Source organism: Cynocephalus volans, chromosome 4, assembly GCF_027409185.1.
Source record: "Cynocephalus volans isolate mCynVol1 chromosome 4, mCynVol1.pri, whole genome shotgun sequence".
NCBI classification, from domain to species: Eukaryota; Metazoa; Chordata; class Mammalia; order Dermoptera; family Cynocephalidae; genus Cynocephalus; species Cynocephalus volans.
Window position 1 is genome coordinate 132,520,916 of NC_084463.1, and position 6,084 is coordinate 132,526,999.

Here is a 6,084-nt window from a genome sequence, read left to right on the forward strand (position 1 = left end):
ATCTACATTATCATTATTAATGACTATATGAGTGTTCCTTAATATGAATGCATTGTATTTATTTAATCAGTTTCCTATTGTGAGACATTTAGAAATCTTCCAATTTTTATTATAATAAACAGCACTGTGGTAAATAGCGTTATACATTCATTTTTGTAAATTGTTTCAGTTACATCCATTGCATACATTTTAGGTGTGGAATTGCTGGATCAAAAGTGGCAATTTTTTTTAGTTTTTACGTATTTCTAAATGGCTCCCAAAATAGCTACAGATAAAACAGTGAGTTCCAGATGCAGAAGTAGTACAGACCACATTCTCTGACCCAAATATAGTAAAATCAGAAATTAATAATAAATGTGCAATCCAAAAAGCCCAACCATTTGACCTCAAAACACAAATAAATAAAAACATCCTCTTAAACACTCTTTGGTTAAAGAAGAAATTAAAACCTGATAATATAAAAGCAGTGCTTCAGCAGCACATATACTAAAATTGGAAGGATACAGGGAAGATTAGCATGGCCCCTGCACAAGGAAGACACACCAGTTTGTAAAGCATTCCATAGTGAAAAAAAAAAAACAAACAAACTTGATAATACAAAATTATTTGACAGTACTGACAACCAGAATAGCATATAATACATTTAAAAATTTTTTTGCCAAGTGCATGTAGAAGCAAATTTAAAACCTTAAATATTTTCTGTATTAAATAAGAAAGAAAAATAAACATACAATGCATTCCATTCAAGTTGGAAAAGAACACTATACTTAGGGGAAACAAATGCTGATAAATTAACGTAAAGTTAAAATGGAAGAAATTGTGGATAGAAAATAGTGGAATTGACAAGATAAATTCAATATCTTGTTCTGTGTGTGTGCACGCACCATACATGTGTGCATGCATGTTTGTGCATGTGTGTATTCATGTGTGCCCAAAGGAACAGGGACCACATGGAATCTTCCCACATTTTGCTGACAGTTCAGACAAGAGAAACTTGAACCTAACTGACTTTCACAGTGGGATTAACTGGGATAATATCAGTGTCAGTAGAGTGTCACGAAAGCACAAATGTGCAAGTGTTTAATTTAGTGGTAGGCAGGTCAGTGAAGGACAGTTTTTGCACAGAATGTGACAACTGAGTTGAGCATTGCCAGGTGGGTGGGATTTTACAAGTAAAATGCATGTAGAGAGAATAGGTGTGATGGTAACAGTGGGGGATTGTTTTCAAGGTACTAGGATTTTTCCCCATGCCTACCTAATCAGTTCTAAATATCTATGGGAATATTAACTATACACCTCATCATTTTTAATAATGTGCTTTATTTTAGAGCTGGAATTCTATTGATTCAGGTAATCACTTTTAGAGCCCGCTTTATGTGGTCAGTAATTATGTTGGAAATGTACTTCTTGGAAATGAAATCTCATTTAATTTCTTATGCATAATGAACTGATGATGTTAGGATGCAAAGGTATATCCAGTACCTTCTTTATCCTATGGAAAGAATATGTTGCATGGATCTAAGTGTGGCTGAGGAAAAGAGAGTCTGTAAAACCATATGGAAACATTTTCATTAACTTTAAGTATTTAGGAATTTATCTGTTGGGTATCCAATGACTAAGTTATGGTATTTTATATTATAAGGAAACAATAGAAAAAATGAGGTATTGTCTCCTTTTTTAAAAAAAGGTATATTTTTTACTGTTTTGTTGTTAGGAGTGTTTTCAAAGTGCAAACTTGTAAATTTAGTATGATTCTATTTGGGGGGAAAGAAACAATGTTATCCTTTCACTCAGTGTGTCTGTGTTTGTAAAAACATAGAAAGAAGTGTGAAAGATATAAAAAGGTAGCTGTTAACATTGGTTCCCTGGGGATGGAGAAGGGGAGGTTGTAGAAGAGCTGAGTGAGGAAAACAAGAAGGAATGAAGAAAAGTGATTTATTTATTTATTTTTATAAATTTGGATTGTTTTGTTGTGCTGCTAACTGGTAATTTTATAATTTTAGAAGAGAGAAATACTAAGGTTTTTGGAAGTACAAGGCTATTATGGTCCAGGAGGGCAGCTATTTGCCAATGCTGGGTTTGCGGGGGTCTCTGAAGCCAGCACCTGTTGTTTTGTGGCTGCTCTAGAGTGCACTGGCTACAATGAGACTTCATAGTCAAACTTGCTGAAAAGGTTGAACTTCAACAGTAGGTTGGCCATTTGTTAAAAATAGGAATAACAGTTGGTTCTGCCTGCTAGGAAGGTGAGAGATCTAGATTCTAGTCATAGCTGGGCACTATGACCCACAACCTTGGGGAAACCATTCACCTCTCTGGGCTTCACTTTCCGCCCATGTAAGATGAAGGGGAAGAAAAAGATGAGCATGACAATTCTCTTCAGTTCTAAAGCACTGTGATTCCAAGCTGGATTCTATTTTAAGGGGTCTTATTTAGGACCCCCAAAATGATACTTGGTACCTCACCTTCACAGCTGTGGTTGATTCGTTTTTATGAATTATTGAATATGAAGTTATTGCCATAAATCTAACTAAATCTCATTCACATAGCAAGTATTTAAAATCTGAAGTGTTCTGAGGGAAACAAAGAAAGTAGAGGATGGGAACTTGCCCACAAGATGCTTCTAGTCTGGCTGGGCAGAAAATAGGTGTATTCATTAAACTGAGAGAGACCCAAATTTGATTTGTGAAACAAAAATGTATTCCATATATAGAAATTGACAAACTGAGTTTACAGTCTAGTCAGAAACGAAAAGGACATAGAAGAGCCAAAATAATCCTCAAAAAAGCAAATTTTGGAGGACTTCAAGGCTTAACTAAAATACATTTATCAAGACAGCATGGTATCATTGAAAGACATGACAAACAGATCAGTGAAACAGAAGGCAGAAGCCTGAACTAGACCCACACATATAAGGTAAGGGTCCCAAGACCTTTTTGTATATACAATACAGAAGAGAGAAGAAAGCTTTTTATGGTGTTTTAATCAACTGTATTTAGGTGTAACTTATATACAACATTCTGCCTTCAGTTCAATGAGTTTTGACAAATGTATAAACCTGTGAAGCTATTACCACAATTTTTCTACATATTCATCACCCTCAGAGAGTTCCCTTGTGCATCTTTGCTGTCAATTCCTCCTCAATGTCCAGCCCCCAAGCAACTGCTGATCTACTTTCTGTCACTATGGGTTAGTTATACCGTTCTAGAGTTTCCTGTACAGGAAATTATACAGTATATAGTCTTTTGTGTCTGGAATATTTATGGGGAAATACTGAAAACATTCTCTTTGAGATTGGGAATGAGATAGTGGTATTCAGTATCACTGCTTAAATTCAACATTGTACTGAAGGATTTGGTCAATAAAGTAAAGCAAGAAGACAAAATGGTAAAAGGTGGTACGTGGTAAAAGACATTGGAAAGAAGAAATAAAGCTGTCATAACTTGTAAATTATATAGGTATGTGTTTGGAAAATCCCAAAGAATCTACAGAAAAAATTAGAGTTAATATTAGTGTGTCTTAAGTTTGCTGATTATAAAATCAGTATACAAGATTATATTTCTATACATAAACCACACAATTAGAAAACTGAAATTTAAAAAGAAAACATTTACTACAGCAATGAAAAGTAGAAAGTACCTGGAAATAAATCTCACATAACCCATGAGAGAATTATTGGAGAAAATTATAAAAATTTAATAAAATACATTAAAGAAGCCCTAAATAGATGAAGAACTATTGCTTTTTAATTTATTCCAAATAAATGGATTTGAAGACCCTATGTCATAAAAATAAAAATGATCACAAATTGATCTGAACATGCAGCAATAGAAATACAAATCCCAACAGATATTTTAGTAAAACTTGGCAAGCTTATTCAAATATTCATATGGAAGAGCAAAGGTCCAAAAATAGCCAAAATACTCTTGATGAAGAGGAATAAGTAAGGAGAATTGTCCTACCAGATATAAATCTATAGCAATCAATTCTGGGTGGGACTGTCATAGAGATAGGAAAAAATAGGTGAATGCAATAGAATAGAAAGCTTAGAAGAGCACCAAAATATATGGACATTGTGATATGTGGCAGGTCAGTAGAGGAAAGGTTGAATTTTTTCAATAAATGGTTCTGGGATCACATAGATAAAATGAAATAGGAGGACTAGAGGAACAAAGAAAAAGATATGTTATATAAAACAAACAGCAAATTGGCAGGCATAAATCCTACCATATCAGTAATTGCATTAATATAAATGGATTAAACACTCCAATTAAAAGGCAGAGATTGGCAGAATGGAGTAACAAACAAACAAACATGATCCAACTATATGTTGACTAAAGAGAACACTTTAGATTCAGAGAAACAAACATGTTGAAGGTAAGAGAATGGAAAATATATACTATGCAAAAAACACCCAAAAGAGAGCTAGAGTGGCTCTACTAATAATAGACAAAATATACTTTAGGACTAAAATTGTTACCAGACAAAGATTTCATAACAATAAAAAATCAATCCATCAAGAAGCCAGGGCTATTATAAACATATATGCACCTAACAATAGAGCCCTAAAATACATAAATCAAAAACTGACAGATTTTCTTTTCTTTTCCTTTTTTCTTTAAAAAAATTATTTTATTTTATTTTGTCAATATACAATGTAGTTGATTACTGTGGCCCATTACTGAAACCTCCCTCCCTCCTCCCTTTCCCTGCTCCCTCCCAACAATCTCATATCTGTTTGCTTGAAAAACTGACAGATTTTAAAGGAGAAATATACATTTCAACAGCAATAGTTGGAGACTTTAATACCTCATTTTCAATACTACATAGAACAACTAGATAGAAGATTAACAAGGATATAGAAGACATGAGTAATACTGTAAACCAACTAAACCTAATAGACATCTGTAGAACACTCCACCCAAGAATACTAGATTACGCATTCTTCTCAAATGAACATGAAAAATTCTCCAGGATAGACCACCATAAAACAAATTCCAATAAATAAAAAAGACTTTTAAAAGATTAAAATAATACAAAGTATGTTCTCAGACCACAATGGAATAAAATTGGAAATCAATCAACAGAAGGAAATTTGAGAAATTTACAAATTTGTGAAAATGAAACAACATACTCTTAAATAATCAACGTCAAAGAAGAAACCACAAGAGAAATTAAAAAATACCACGAGTTGAATGAAAACAAATGCACAACACACTAAAACTTATATGATGCAGTGAAAGCAGTTCTCAGAGGGAAAGTTAAAGCTGTATATCCCTACATTCAAAAAGATCTCAAATCAATAACCAATTTACCAGATTAAGAAACTAGAAAAAGAGCAAGCTAAACCCAAAGCAACCAGCAGGAACAAAATGATAAAGATTAGAGTGAAAATAAGTAAAATATAGAATAGAAAAACAATAGAGAAAATCAAGGAAATCAGAAGTTTATTCTTTAGGGCCAGCCCATGGCTCACTTGGGAGAGTGTGGTGCTGATAACACCAAGGCCACAGGTTCTGATCCCTATATAGGGATGGCCGGTTAGCTCACTTGGGAGAGCATGGTGCTGACAACATCAAGTCAAGGGTTAAGATCCCCTTACTGGTCATCTTTAGGAAAAAAAAAAAAAGAATTCTATTCTTTGAAAAGACCAACAAAATTGACAAATCTTTAGCTAGACTGACCAAGAAAAAAAGAAGTCTCAAATTACTATAATCAAGAATGAAAGAGAGGACATTACTACCAACTTTACACAAATATGAATTGTAAGAGAATACTATGAACAACTACATGCCAGCAAATTAGATAATTTAGATAAAATGGATAAATTTCTAGAAAGACACAAAATACTGAAACTGACTGAAAAGGAAATTTAAAAATCTGAATAAACCCATAACAAGCAATAAGATTGAATTAGGATTTTTTTAAAAAAGCTTCCAACAAAGAAGATCCCAGGGCCAGATAGAAAACTGGTATATTCTACCAAATGTTTAAAGTAAAATTAACACCAGTTCTTCATAAACCCTTCCAAAACATAGAAGAGGAGGTAAGACTTCCCAATTCACTCTATGAGGCCAATATTATCCT

The 6,084-nt window shown here is 33.4% G+C and overlaps 1 non-coding gene across 1 annotated transcript; it reads left to right on the forward strand.

Annotated features, from left to right (window-relative positions):
• The first annotated feature begins 466 nt into the window (after nt 1-466).
• Nucleotides 467-569, forward strand: LOC134377412 (U6 spliceosomal RNA). The gene has a single exon (XR_010023460.1). It is a non-coding gene; the product is annotated as a U6 spliceosomal RNA (small nuclear RNA).
• The last annotated feature ends 5,515 nt before the right edge of the window (nt 570-6,084 follow it).